The sequence below is a fragment of the Dipodomys spectabilis genome, unplaced genomic scaffold (genome assembly GCF_019054845.1).
Source record: "Dipodomys spectabilis isolate Male_0828 unplaced genomic scaffold, ASM1905484v1 ptg000009l, whole genome shotgun sequence".
Taxonomy (NCBI): domain Eukaryota; kingdom Metazoa; phylum Chordata; class Mammalia; order Rodentia; family Heteromyidae; genus Dipodomys; species Dipodomys spectabilis.
The window spans coordinates 21,751,231-21,766,693 of NW_024870686.1; positions in this window are offsets into that span (position 1 = coordinate 21,751,231).

Here is a 15,463-nt window from a genome sequence, read left to right on the forward strand (position 1 = left end):
TAGCTCAGAGATAGCGCCCACGGTGGAAGGGACCTTACATGGTGCTACTGGCTACACCCATTGCCCTTAAGGTGGACAGCATTGCTGCTTGGATCCACTGCTCCCACGCTGGACTGGCTGACCCCTTTGCCCTGGAAGACTGTGGGGAAACATGGGAAGTCTCCAAGCATCCTACCCAACCACTCCGCATATGCCTCAAGAAAAGAAAAATGGACTGATTGTTATTGGTATTGTTGTTTATGGCTAAGGTCAGAGGGACTAGAAGAACCTTTTCAAGATCGAGAGCTGTTGGAGTTTAATTTGGGGCCGGAGCCACAAGATTGTGTCTCAGGACCGTAAGTCAAGGGGGGAATGAAGGGTTAAAGTACTTGAGGCAGTGACCACTTGTTGCTTGTTTAAACCTAAGATCAGCTAAATTCTGTCTAGCCGAGCAACACGTGGTGGTCCAAACACCTGGTTGGTTGTGTGCCTTTATAGCCCTGCAAATCTTTAGCTCGGGGCTCTCCTGGGCTCCCCTGTGTCTGAGTGTAGGACCAGGCCTGAGCTGCAGCCCATCTAAATAAAACCTTAAAGCAGCTGACTCCCGGTGGTCTTCTTGGTGGGGGTCCTGCGACCTGGGCACAACATATTAGTGGGGGCTCGACTGCCAAAAAAAAAGGTAACTTTTACATGAATTCACTTCCATTAACCCACATGCCTGCTGTGAATATGCATGTTGTATTGAAAACTATGGGCAATGACGTAAGGAACTTTTTTTTTTCTGGTCCTGAGGCTTGAACTCAGGGCCTGGACACTGCCCCTGAGTTTCTTTTGTTCAAGGCTACTTGATCCACAGCAGGCTTTTTCTGAGGTTAATTGGAGATAAGAATCTCTTTCCTGCCCAGGCTGGCTTCAAATCAAGATCCTCTGATCTCAGCTTCCTGAGTAGTTAAGATTACAGGTGTGACCACCTGCACCCAGGGAAAGAAACTTTTGACAATGACAGTTCTGTTCTCATATGGAAGGCATTATGAATCGATATGTAAACACTTTTTCTCCCCCAATGTATAATGCACTCTTTCAAAATAGCTAGAAAAGAATTTGGCCTGGAAAAGGAACTAAGATTACCAAATTACTTTCTGTAGTTTTAAGAGTTCTGTAGCTGAGTCAAGAGACGTTTTAGACCAAACTGTCTTGAGAATAACATTAGAAACAGAATCTCCTTTATAGTACAAGGTTCACAATTGAGAGATGTCAATACATGTGAAGTCAAAATAAAAGGGAGATAAAGATTAAAACTGCTGGTGTGTTGGAAAACATAATTTTTTTGGGGGGGATGGTCCTGTCGTGGGGCCTGAACTCTGGGCCTGGGCACTGTCCCTCAGCTCTTCACCTCAAGGCTCGAGCTCTACCACTTGAGCCACAGCGCCACTTCTGGCTTTATTCTTTTTGCTTATGTGGAATCAGGGACTCATGCATGCAAGGCAAGCGCTCTACCACTGAGCCACCTTCCCAGCCCTGGAAAACATAATTTTAAGAACATTCCCAATAAGCCACAAGGAAAGCTAACATTTGTACATTCTAAGACAGATATATGGTGCAAGTTTGTACGTGCTCACATGTTGCTTATCAACTTGATGAGATGTGGTAAGTGTATTTGATTGATCAATTTGCATTAGTTTGTTTGTAAACGTTTTTTTTTTTTTTTAGTTTGGGAGTGATAAAAAGTCTGTTTTGTAGAAATTCATGTTGCTTACAGATAATAGGCAGATATAGAAGAAAACACTAAATGACTTTGACTAATCTAATTATGTCCTAGCTTCTAAGAGTAATGGAAGAAGGGCTTCAAAGAGGAACTGAAGGAGTTTTTATAGACAGATGTCTCAATGGGACAAAAGGTGGATCATTGAATCTTTGAGATGACAGACTATAGACAGCATTTTGCCATTTGTGGAGAAGTATAACTTGAAATTCTGATAGAACACAGCTATAATTTCCTTGTGAAAAAAATTACTACTCTTGTGTTAACCCCTCCTGTAGTGAGTGCTTAGACTCCTTTAAGAACAGGGGAACGGTCAATGAAGGTGAATGTTGGCATAAAAAGATGCAGCTGACAGCCAGTTTCAACAACTCTTGGAATTCATCTCTGGGGATAGTCATATACTATAAACATGGGTTGCAGAGTTGACACTCTGATGGCTTTGTAATCAAGAATTTCCCCTCTCTGAGAAACTATTGAATGTTTCTAAGATAATACCCTAATCCATAAAAGTAATTGATCAAACACCAAGTATCTAGAAATTAATATAAGATAAAGCAAAGGCCTCAGACTTCAGAAAACAATTTTAAGAATAATTCATGAGAAACCCTTGAAAAACTCTCAGATAAAATCATTTACCTGTTATGATCTAATTCACACCCATCTTTTATTTTTGTTTAAAATAGCTACAAGTAAAACCATTCTAACACAAGCAAAAAGTAGTTCTTTTACTTTTTTTTTTTGGCCAGTCTTGGGGCCTGAACGCTGGGCCTGGGCACTGTCCATCAGCTCTTCAGCTCAAGGCTAGTACTCTACCACTTGAACCACAGCACCACTTTCACCATTTTTTTGTTTTTTTTATTTTATTTATATTTTATTATGAAAATACTGTACAGAGGGGTTACAATTACATGGGCAAGATAATGAGTGAGTACATTTCTTATCAAGCATTGTAGCCTCCTCCTCCTTTGTTTCCCCTTCCCATCCCTTCCCAGCCTACCCCAACCCCAAATTCGCTTTTCTTTGCTTATGTGGTGCTTAAGAATCAAACTTAGAGCCTCATGCATGCAAGGCAAGCACTCTACCACTGAGCTACCTCCCGGCCCCCAAAAGTAGCTCTTTTAGAGTTATTTTTGATTATCCAAATATAAGAAAAATATAAGAGCAGCACTCACTTCATGTTCCTTATGTTTTAGACTCATAACTAATATATTTTTCTGGCTTTCTAATTTTATTCACTTAATTATCAACATAGAAGTCCCTAAACAACTTTGTTTTGAAAACTAACATAAAAAATGTATCAAATGTATCTCCATTCATGTCCTCTATCTCTTGAGCCACAGCTTAAACTTTTAGCTCTTTGGTGGTTAATTGAAGATAAGATTCTCATAGACTTTGTTGCCCAGAACCATCATCCTCAGGTCCTGACTTTGAACTGTAATTCTCAGTTCTCAGCCTCCTGAGTTGCTAGGATTACAGGTATGAGCTACTGGTGCCCAACTCAATTTTTGAACTGTTTTTGTATGTTTAAAGTTTGCATGCCTCTAACAAAAAGCAAATGATTAATTTTTGTTATATTTAACAAAGTGTATGTTATCATAATGATTTTCTACTCTATGACATTTAAAAACCATAATTAGCTAGTATGGATATTTTCAAATTAGCATGCCACCTGGTAGCAACTTCTGAAAATGTTAGTCCATCAAAGGTGATTTAGAGATTCAATATTAATTAAGTGTGCAAAATTTGCACCCATTAGTTAACACTTTATAGCTGTTTTAGAAATAAATGAGTGCCATAAAAACATCAATGTGCTAAACACTAAAAAAGATGACATTAAACTAATCATGCCCAGTGTGATTACAAAAGCACTAAGTCATTTAGAAAGGAAAAGAAGGTCACTATTAGTTCATTTTTACATACACAAAATAGAATATCACTTTGCATGAAAGAAAATGAAAATTATGTATAATTTTATCAGAATAAGATTTCTCAAAAATTGTCTGAAAAATCAAAAAGAAAATAAAGTTTTTACAAAAAGATTTATTTCAGTTAAGAAATGGGTTACTCTCCAGGCTCCAGTGGTTCACATCGATAAATTTAGCTACTCAGCATGCTGAGAGCTGAGGATCTCTATTTGAAGCCACCAAACTCCAAGCCCAGAATATAGCTTTAGATATTGGAAGGGAATCAAAATACACAAGCCTAAAAAATTATCATGTTCATCAAAATGTCTGCTAGGTCATAAATCACTGTTCTATTGTGCAAGAAACTTCCCCCTATATTTGAGAAAATACCTTGTTAATCGACTAATAGTAGATTATAGGAATATATAAGGGAAAAATACATTTTGAGGTACATTATTTTTAATATAAATCTTATATTTCTTACTTGTGATTTAGAATCTAAGTCCATCAGAGCATAATTTTTTAAACTGTTTGATAGTGAATTATAAAATTTTCAACAGTAATAAAATTATCACATTATTAGTCCCCCAAAACATTCCTAGAACTTTTTGGAAAACAAATGTAACAAAAATTTTAATGGATCAATAATATAGTTATAATGAGTTTTTTAAAAAAGGAAGTAGAAGTTGATGGGTATAAAAATGAACAGTGTCCTAATTTGATTACATTGCATTATTTCCTTTAATGGATATTTTTCATGCTTATGATTTGTCACATTAAGAGCAATGTGACTTCCTGTCTAGACTCTATATGCCAATGGTATATTGGATAATTTTTTGCTACATTTTGGATTAGTATCATATTTTCAATAATAAAATAACTTTCATTATGTGCATTTATTATAACACATACTATCTTCTGAAAAACTGGTCTTAGTTATACATATTTCTATAAATGATTTGGCACTCTGAAGTACTGTGTATATATAGTGAATAAACATAGGTCAGACACTCTCTTTTTCCTTTTATAATATTATCTACATGTTCTGAATCCACAATTTTTTTCTTTTCTTTTCTTTTTCTTTATGTCAGTCATGAAGCTTGAACTCTGGGCCTGAGGTGCTATCCCTGAGCTTTTCAGCTCAAGGCAAGTGCTCTACCACTTGAGCCACAACACCACTTCCAGTTTTCTGGTGATTAATTGGAGATCAGAGTCTCATTGACTTTCCTGCCCAGGCTGGCTTTTAACCATGATCTCAGCCTCCTGAGTAGCTAGGATTACAGACATGAGGCCACTGGCACCTGGTTGCATCGACAACTTATCATTAGTAGTCTCATTTCTAAATCCACACAGACAAATTAGTTTCCATACCCTTGGCCATGTAGTTTGTCCATGAAATGTAAAATAGTCACAAAGTCCCATTCATTTTAATTATGGAAATTCTTGCCTAATTATTATTCATCTTAATATTTTGAAGTGGCCAACCATTGCAATTGTGTTGAAATTAACACAACTAGTCCTCTCAATTATTAATAATCCTAAAGAGGCAGGCACCATTGGATCATGCCTGTAACCCTAGCTACTCAGGAGGCTAGGATCCATGTTCAAAACCAGAACAGACTATAAGATTCTAATTTCCAATTAACCACAAAAAGCCGGAAATGGTTCTGTGGTTCAAAGTGGTAGTGGGCTAGCTTTGAGGGAAAAGCTCAGGAGTAGTGCCCAGGCCTTGAGTTCAAGCACAAGACAAACAAAAATTAGTGAATGAATAAATAAATAAGTACATAAATCGTACAAACAAAACAACTAATTGAGGTTTATGATTTTAATAACACTGCAATATGCAGATTTAAAATTAGATTTAACTAGCTGGGTGTTGGTGGCTTATGCCTGTAATCCTAGCCACTCAGGAGGCTGAGATCTGAGGATCGCTGTTCATAGCCAGCCAGGCAGGAAAGTCCGTGGGACTCTTATCTCCAATAAACCACTAGAAAACCAGAAGTAGCTCTGTGGCTCAAGTGGTAGAGCCCTAGCCTTGAGCTGAAGAGCTGAGGGACGGCACCCAGGCCCAAAAGTTCAAGCCCCACGACTGACCCCCCCCCAAAAAAAATTAGGTGAAAGTAGATTTAGTAGAATTCAGAAAATCAAAAGGAAAGCAATTAAAATTTTAAAAGACTAAAATATAGTAAAATCATTAAACATTGAATAGGTGAAGTAAAGCATTTTAATCCACACAAATGTAACTGATGTAAATAATAATTCCAAAGAAACTTATAATGATAATTGTTTGAACACATTTTCTGAAAAAAAATAAGTAACAAACCTGCAAATTGAAGTTTTCATAACTATAATTCACTGAAGGAAATACTTTTTTTTTGTTTTAGTTGGGAGATTTTTTTTTAATTATGCATTCTTTTAAAGATGCTCTACAGAGAGGCTACAGTGACATCAGTAAGGTAACGAGTACATTTCTTGTCTGGCATTATTGCTCCCTCCTTTGTTTTCCTCCCACAATCCCTTCCCTCCCCAACCTCTCCCACTCCTCCCCGCTCCAAAGTTGTAAAGTTCACTTCCAACATAGTGTCTTGTATCATATGACCATATAAGATGATGCTAAGCACAATTAACCCCAAGATATGCACACAAGAGGTTTCTCTCTGTGGTTGTTTAATGTACCATATGAGATTTTCTCTGTTTCTTTTGTATGTTCTTCCCCCTGTTGTCACTGTATTTGATTTTGGTATCTTGCATCTTGTATATACATTTATCTAATTTGGGGAGGGGAAGGGGAATAACAAAATGCTGTAACAAGGACACAGGATGACACATGGCAACAATGATACTCATAAGGAAATACTTCTGATTAAATCATCATGAAAGACATAGGGATTTTTAAATGATATTTTGGCATGGCTCAAATCCTAGCTACTCTGGAGACAGATTGGCCAGTACCATCCCCAGCAAAAAGTCAACAAGATCACATCTCAATGAAGAAAATGGATTTTTTGGGCTGGGAAGGTGGCTCAGTGGTAGAGTGCTTGCCTTGCAAGCCGGAGGCCCTGGGTTCGATTCCTCAGCACCACATAAGCAAAAAGGAAAAAGCTGGAAGTGGCGCTGTGGCTTGAGTGGTAGAGTGCTAGCCTTAAGCTGAAGAGCTGAGGGACAGCGCCCAGGCCCAGAGTTCAAGCCCCACAACCGGACCCCCCCCCCAAAAAAAAAAAAGAAAATGGATTTTTTTATAAATAAGGAAAGGCTGGCACATATTTTTAAGCATTATGCTCTAAACTCAAGCTTTAATATCGTAAAAATATAAATAAATACATAAATATATAAAAATTAAAATGAATAAGTAATATTAAAACAAAAAGTATTTAATTGGGCTTTAATGAGAAATGCAAACTTTTGGTAAAAAGCAGTACCATATTTGGGAATAAATTTCACTTAATTTTTATATTGATAATAAGCCCCACAAAAAATTTTTATCATCAAAATGAAAACACAGGTAAAATGAGGCATTCCAAATTCAGACTTGACAACCAGAAAAGAAAAAAACATATTTCTGGGCAGTATTTTTTATTCTTTATTCAGTGATGCAAGAAGTGAACAACTGAAAGCACAAACTGGCACAACTCTCAAGATAACAGGATTATGTTATATTTACTATGTTTCTTCATCTTATTCCTTGTTATGAAGTGAACTAGTTACCCCTAAAATTCATATGTGAATGTTCTAAGCCCCAATGAAATGACATTCAGAAGTAGGGTCTGTATGGAATAATTAAAGATAAACAATGTCAGTAAAAGATGGAACTGTAATTCAGTAGGACTATTTTCCTTATAGGAAGAAAACACTGTCTCATTTTCTCTCTCTCTTTCTCTCTCTCTCTCTCTGTCTTTCTCCCCCCCCCCCCCCCCCACACACCTTTTAGTAATTTAAACTCCTAGAGAAGGCTATATTCAGGAGATTCTGTCATTGTTCAAGAAGAGTTTTTACAAAGAACTAACCCTGTTGAAACCTTGAACTTGGACTTCTAGCCACTAGACCTCTGAACACATAACTTTCTATCACTTAGACTTTCTACTAAGTAATGTTTTGTTGTGGTAGCTCTAATAGTCTAATACATGATTTCAAGATTTTTCTAAATTACATGTTAAATTATACTAAATTCTAAAATCATGAATAGGCTCTTGTTCTAGGTGAGAGTCCTCATTTTGATTCTTAGTGCCACAGTGTTGGGATGGAGGGGTTGAGGAGAGGTAAGTGCTAAGTGAAGTGCGGCCACCCTTAGCCCAGGAGACAATCAGACGCAGCAAGGAGTCAAGTCAAGCAGGAACTCGTTTATTAACAGGGAGCATCCCCTTTTTAAAGCAAAAGACTGCGTGGGAGGAGAGGAAATGGGATCAATCAATCACTGAAAAGCCATACCTTATCATGCACCCAAGCTTCCATGAGATGTTTACACACTGAACCTAAACAAATCTAGCTCTGCCCACTCAACTTCCTCTCAGGGCCATCTTTGCTACCTGTGTTCCCCACAGATTTCCCCCACACCACAGTTCTTAGAACATACTCAAATCCCAATATTTTTGCTTGGAACTTTTCTATTCTTCATGGCTCTGGAATACTCTTCCTGCATATAAATAAAAGAAAATAGAATATTAAAATGAAAACAAAATTATTTAAGTATTCTAAGAAGAAACAAATAAAATCATACGGTTATATTAGTAGTATTAAGCCTATTATACCATCATTCATTTATTTTCACAAAGGCATATTCTTCTATTATTACATAAAGACCAATTAAAAAGTAAAATTTTAAGAAGAGATACCTATTTTTTGAGATAGCTATTGTTATAATCATGATACAGTCAAAATAAAATCTCTCCAACAAATTTTAACATGTTTTGTCCTGAATTCTCAAATTTGAGGAAGGAAATATTGAAACAACATTGTATGTGGGATCTAAGGTTGTTTAATTTCTGATAATTAATTTATTGATTATTAAACATTTAAAAATATTGTACTATAAAGGTTTGAATGGTTTTTATATCAGGAATTATGGTAATTATATGATGCAATCAATGTATAGTTTAGAGCTTTTATTAAGTGTAACAGTGTAAATGTGGTGATTGTTACTTGGGTTTTTTTTTTATTACTAATAGACATATGAAGAAATGTTCAACATCTCTGAACATAAAAGAAAAGCAAAACAACATTGAGATTCTACCCCAGTTAGAATGGTTATAGTCAAGAAATCTAATAACAACAGATGCTGGAGGGGCTGTGGCCATAAGAGAATGGTACTGTACTGTTGGTGGGAGTGTAAATTCATTCAGCCACTCTGGAAAGCAGTATGGAGGTTCCTCAAATGACTCCACATAGAGCTCCCCTATGACCCAGCAATCCCACTTCAGAACATTTACCCAAATGACCACAAACAAGGCCACACTTTAAGATACCAGCATAACTATGGTTATTGCAGCATTATTCACCATAGCTAAGATGTGGAAGCAACCCAGATGCCCCTCAGTAGATGTATGGATCAAGAAAATGTGATATATGGTATTCTGTGCTTCCATCAGAAAGAATAAAGCCACCCCATTTGTAAGGAAATGGAATGACTTGGGAAAAAATAATAGTAAATCAAATAAGCTAGACTCAAAGAAACATAGGCTTGATGGTTTCCCTTATTTGTAATAACTAGTATTCATCTAGGACAATAGGCAGATGAGCAGAATAGCTCAATAACTATGTCCATCTCACCATATAAAATGATGATAAGAGAAACAAACTCCTAGACGTGGACACAGATGCTTTTCTTTGTTGTTGCTGTTTTTAATGTACTATGTGATTTCTTTTTTCTTCTGTGTTTTTCCCCCTCTGTTTATCCCCTGTTGTCACTGTGTTCTATTTTGGTACCCTGGGTATTGTATATAGGTTTATCTGAACTAGGGAAGGAAAGAGAACAACAAAATAGTCAGACAAAGGACAAAGGGGAACCTATGCAACAGTGATACTCATAAGATAATATGTTGGAAATGATCTGTACAACTTGGGGGAGATGGGTGAAGGGAAAGAGGGAGAAAAATGAGGGAAGGGGTAACAAGTAAGACAAGAAATCTAATCACTACCTTACTTACATAATTGTAACCCCTCTGTACAAAACCTTGAAAATAAAATTAAAAAAAATAAAAAAATTGTCCTTATTGCTTTGGCCACAAAGTCTGGAAAAATCTGCTTTGACAATCAGAACAAATCCAATTTGAGTTATGAACTTTCTTATGCTACAATAAAACCAGCAAGAATGTTTATAAGATCGTCTACATCTTCCAATAGTAAATTCTAAAACTAGTCTTTTCCTTTAGCACTCCTATGAATGACAAAGAACAGAATAATAGAGTATGTTGCAATAGCAACTTATCAGCTGAAAGCATCCATTGAAGTCCACTGATGAAATCCAAACTCAACAAATAACCCCAGGGCACAACATTAAAAGTAGTTCAATGAAGGCATTTCTGAAGAAATTTCTGCAGAGATCTGATACACTCAGGTAACCATTTTCATAATTTAACTTGATAAACAGGTCACATTTGTACTAATTTAGATTTGACAGATAGGGGAGATCTTGTACTTGGGTATTATTTCTTCAACAGTAGTTTTCTCATTTGTACAAAGAAAAATGGCTTCAAGTTTAAACTTTGACATGGACCAGGAGCACAGAGATTCCAGAGCCTCAAAATAGGTGCATAAACATTTTAAGAGTGATTGAGAGGAAATGCTTTCATCCCACATAAACAGACTGGAGAGAAGAGGACCAGAAATATATAAATCTGTTTTAGATCTGAAAATTACCCAACTGATTGTCACATCTGCAAATTTTTCAGTCAAATATTTAAACAATTTGAGAGCATTGGTATGAATTTTATAAAACATATCATCTATCTTTACACTTCATTATCCCTCCAATTCTTTGACATTTGTTAGAATCATCTTGATAAACATAATTTAGACTCGATTTTTCTACTCTTTATTATGTATCTCAAATAAATACCTAAACTCCATTAAACTTGTCTCCAAAAACATTATTATGATTTCCCTCTTTCCTCAATTTGTACACATTCAATTTTAATTAACCTAGACTGGTTATATTTTCTGTTCATGCCATTTCAATCTAGCCTCTATCCTAATATGAGAACTCTATATGACAAATTATTTATTTATCCTTATTAAAATATACATATTGGTACAATCTTTTCTTTTTGCCTACTAGAAAATGGTAGAATGTTTTAGCATGACCTACAAAATACTTCTGGCATTTAATGTCTGTAGTTCCAAATCTTTTAACTCTTATCCACTCATAATTTCCAATGCCAACAAATGAAGAAATGTAGAATTGATGTAGAATTGTTTCTTGCCAGAGCTCTTCCTTCCTTCCTTCCTTCCTTCCTTCCTTCCTTCCTTCCTTCCTTCCTTCCTTCTTTCCTTCTTTCCTTCCTTCTTTCCTTATTTCCTTCCTTCCTTCCTTCCTTCCTTCCTTCCTTCCTTCCTTCCTTCCTTCCTTCTTACCTTTTCTTTTCTTTCTTCCTTTCCTGGTTGTGGGGCTTGAATTCTGGGCCTGAGTGTTGCCCTAAGCTCTTTTGTACAAGGCTCATGCTCTACCAATGCCCCTTCTATTCAGTGTACATACTTCCTTGAATTTTTAAAAAATTATTCTGCAAATCTAAAGTTTTTCAAAAGATCTCAGTCAATTGCTACTTGGCTAGAGTGTCAGTGATACTGCATAGGATTTGTATAGCTAGGTGAAATAGTTTGATGATGACTTTGGAAGAAAGATGAGGATGATCATGTGAAGAGGAAGAGACTCACATTTGAGCAGAGATGTGCAGTATAACTATTTGGTATGCAGTGGGACTGGTGTTAGTAAGATAATGGCAACAATGTACATATCAGACAGTATAAGTGGGAACTGGACAGAACGTACATTGAGCAAAATTATTTAAAATGATAGATTCTGATGGCTGAGAGAGAACAGAAATAAGGCTATTAAAAGTATAAAATCTCTAGGGCCTTGTCCAAAGTGCTGATATGTCATTTGCAATAATATGCTCTTCTATTTAGAAAGTGGCTAAAATTATTAAGGACTAAGGCCTTGTGAAACTTCAACTAAAAGCAACAGAATTAAAGTAAGTAGAAAAATAGAGTGCCCTCTGCCCATAACATGTTTGTCACCATTATTGAGTGATTGTAATTTGTTTATCAGTTTCACATTCATTCTTTAGATGTGTGTAGTACAGTGTAAATCTGTAAATTACTTTTCCATGATCTAAAAGTTTCTTGTGGATGTTGCAGCAAAATATAATAAGGAGAATCAGGTCATTTCTTCTTTTGAATAAAAGAAGAAAAATATATGAATATATATTTGATAAAGATATTTATAAAAATATAAGATGGATTAAAATGTATTGCCTTTAGTACCTCCAGGGCACAGGATCCAAGATTAACACACATAAAGAAGCAGGTGCTCAAGTCTTTTACATAAAATGGCATGTTTACATATCAAATCCTCTTTAATACACAAATCAGACAGCCTATTTATAAAAACTATTATAGGGTAAATACCATGGAAATATTTGTGAGGTAGGTTTAAAAACTCATGGAAAAAAATCTGTGTATTTAGTACAGATGAAATCTTGAAATAATCATTTAAATCAAGGTGCTGTTGTGAAGCTGAAGAAGCATAGTCCTAAGTGTGTTGCTAGCTTTCTGTCACTCTGACATAATTAAGAGATAATTACAACAAGGAAAACATTGTTTTGGCTCATACTTTACAGGTTTTAAGTTGAAGGCTCACTGGGTCCAGGACTTAGGGCTTAAGCTAAGTCAGAACACCATTGTGCCAGTAATGTGTGATTCCTGGCAGCCAAAGAGCAAAGAAAGACAAGCTTTAGTTGAGTCAAGATTGACTTTGAAAGGCTTTGTCCCTGTGATCTACTTATTCCTGTTTGTGCCTGCATTCTAGACAGCACCACTTCCCAAGTGTTTATGAACTGTTTAATGTATCAGTGGATTAAACCACTGATTATATCCAAGTACCCATTATCTGCCTTTTCAAACATCCTTGCAAGCACTTCTAGGTCCATGGATCACTAGTCATTTCTTAATTTCACTGGTGTTACTTAAATGAGGTGACTTGAAAATAAGAATTTACCACTAAAACAGGAAACTGAGGACTATTGTATACATAAATATATCAAAGATATTTATACAAAGAATGCCATATCAGTGTCATGAATATATTCATGTGCATATGTACGTCTATGCATGTAAACATATAGATAAATTTCTAAAATATATATTGAAAATAATTCATATTTTTGCCAAATTTTTCTTACAGGTTTTAAGCAAAATATAATAAGTAACATTATAGTTCATATGGCTTAATTCAGGGAACTAATAATAATAATAACCTTACTTATATCAGTATTAATGATATAAGTTATTGAATACCCACCTGTGGCTTGTTTTTATTCTTTGCAAGTATGAAGGATCAGTTCAATTTTACATACAGAAGCCTAAATCACTCAGAGACATGAACTTCCTCATTTTATGTAAACAATAAGACCTGGGCTAGGTTAAAACACACTTCACATTGATTCTAAAGTCTAATCTCTTTCCACTTGTCCATCAGATAACTCAGCTTGAAAACAACCTTATTTCATGACAGCAAGAAAGGATTCTAGGCAAAAAGTTAGGAGACTGATTTTTGCCTCCCAAAAGGAACTGGAACAATCAAAATGAATAGTTTATTTGTGAAAGTTAGGTGCCATGGTTTAAATAGAACATTTTTGTTTTTTTTCCCCTGATGAGTCTTGGGCTGTTTTTTTTTTAAATTGTCACAAAATGAGAATGCATTTTCATAATGGGACTGCTATGGACAAGGGTAAAGTAGTTATCATATTTCAGTGACTATAAACTGGATTATTTATGTCAGGTAAGGACTCCCGTTTAGTATTGGACTTACTTTTCACACTGTGATGATCTAAGCTTCATTTTTACAACCCGTTAGATGAGAACAGTGATAACAAATACACAATAATGTCAGAGTGAACATTCCTATAAAGTGCTTTGATTTTTTTCCACCTTTTTTTCTCTTTTGATGGTACTCAGCATGGATTTTTCAGTCATACTTTATTGAATTATGTATTCAGATATGAAAAATTTCAATAAAGCTGCTTTCATTGAAAACCTTCACATACAATAAAAGCAGAACGACTGTATTGTATACCTGTAGAGAGGGTGTGTGTGTGTGTGTGTGTGTGTGTGTGTGTGTGTGTGTGTGTGTGTTTGTGTGTGTGTGATTCTCCTTTCCTGGAAGAGCAACGTGGTTGATTCTGCATTCCTCCTATCCATGTTAGAACTGAGTATTTGCTAAAAAAAAAAAAAAAAAAAAAAAAAGCACTAGATGCAGATAAAATAACAAGACCTCAGTGGCAAGCAATATAAATCCAACAGCTAAACTTTACACAAAAGAGCAACAAATGATTTCTGAGTTAAGGTGTTGTAAAAAGTGAAGTACTTTGTAAAGCTACATCTCCAGTCTGAGGGATCACTAAAGAGCTCTTTGAAGAACCTGAAGTGGACACCAGGTAGAGAGCCAAGACCTAAACAACCTTAAGGCTCAGGTCATTGAGCTCAGAAGCAAGTCCCTAGTGTATGGCAGCTCATAAGTATGAACTGAGATTTCCACTGGGGATTAGCCTAAATAGCCAAACAGACTCACCAGTTAGTCACTAAACTTTCATGAGTCTTGGAGCTATATCCAGACAGGACTATTATGCTACTTTAATCCTCAAAGGAGTTGAAACTGAACCCACATCAAAGAATCTAGTAATAAGTTTTTAAAATTTCTCTTAAAATCTGAACAACAACAACAAAAACCTCCAGATGTAAGAAGAGAAAAAGGGTTACTGATATTCTATTGAATTTAAAATTATACACAGAGGCCCAAAACAATCTCTTTGACCTTGGACCTTGTAGACTGATTTTCTAACTTACTTTGCTAATATTTAATGTAAAAAGACAAGAAATCATAGGTTTTAACATAAAAGATCACCACAAATCATAAAATCGTACTATCATCGTTAGTACATATCCATGTAGAGGTTTGACCTTTTTGAAATAATGACCTTAAATTTTACAAATTGCCTTGCTAGGTTAAAAAAGTTAAACCACACTTTAAAAATCTAATTTTAATCTCAACTTAATCTGACACTATGTTTTTATTACTTACTTTTTTAAAGTTTACAGTAGACTAGTAACGCATACATGTACTCTAATACCCATTCACTATTTCTTCATAGAGGAACAGATACTTTAATCAGAAACACCTTTATTTGAATTTAAGAACATAAATCATACCAGCAATGTAAAATATTTTCATATTAATTATCAAAAGTAAAGTTTGATAAATCTATCTCCTACCTGGTACTTGATAAAACTTGTAAGTTATTTGACATAGGTACACTCAACAGTAACCTAGCATTCAGCAATAAGATACCTATGCAATATTTAAGACATTGAACAGGTAGGTGACATAACACAGTGGTGGTTTAATGCTAACCAGTAGGGAACAGCTGACACTAAGCAAAAGGAAAGAAATGTACATATTACCCGATCTGGAAGAAATAACTGTATTTTCAAAGCTCATAGAACCCATAAACTTTACAGACCATGACAAAAACAATTTGCCCCATGAAAGGTAGAATGTGCTTTTGACATTAACTAAGTATCACCATCTCACAATACTATGAAATTTGTG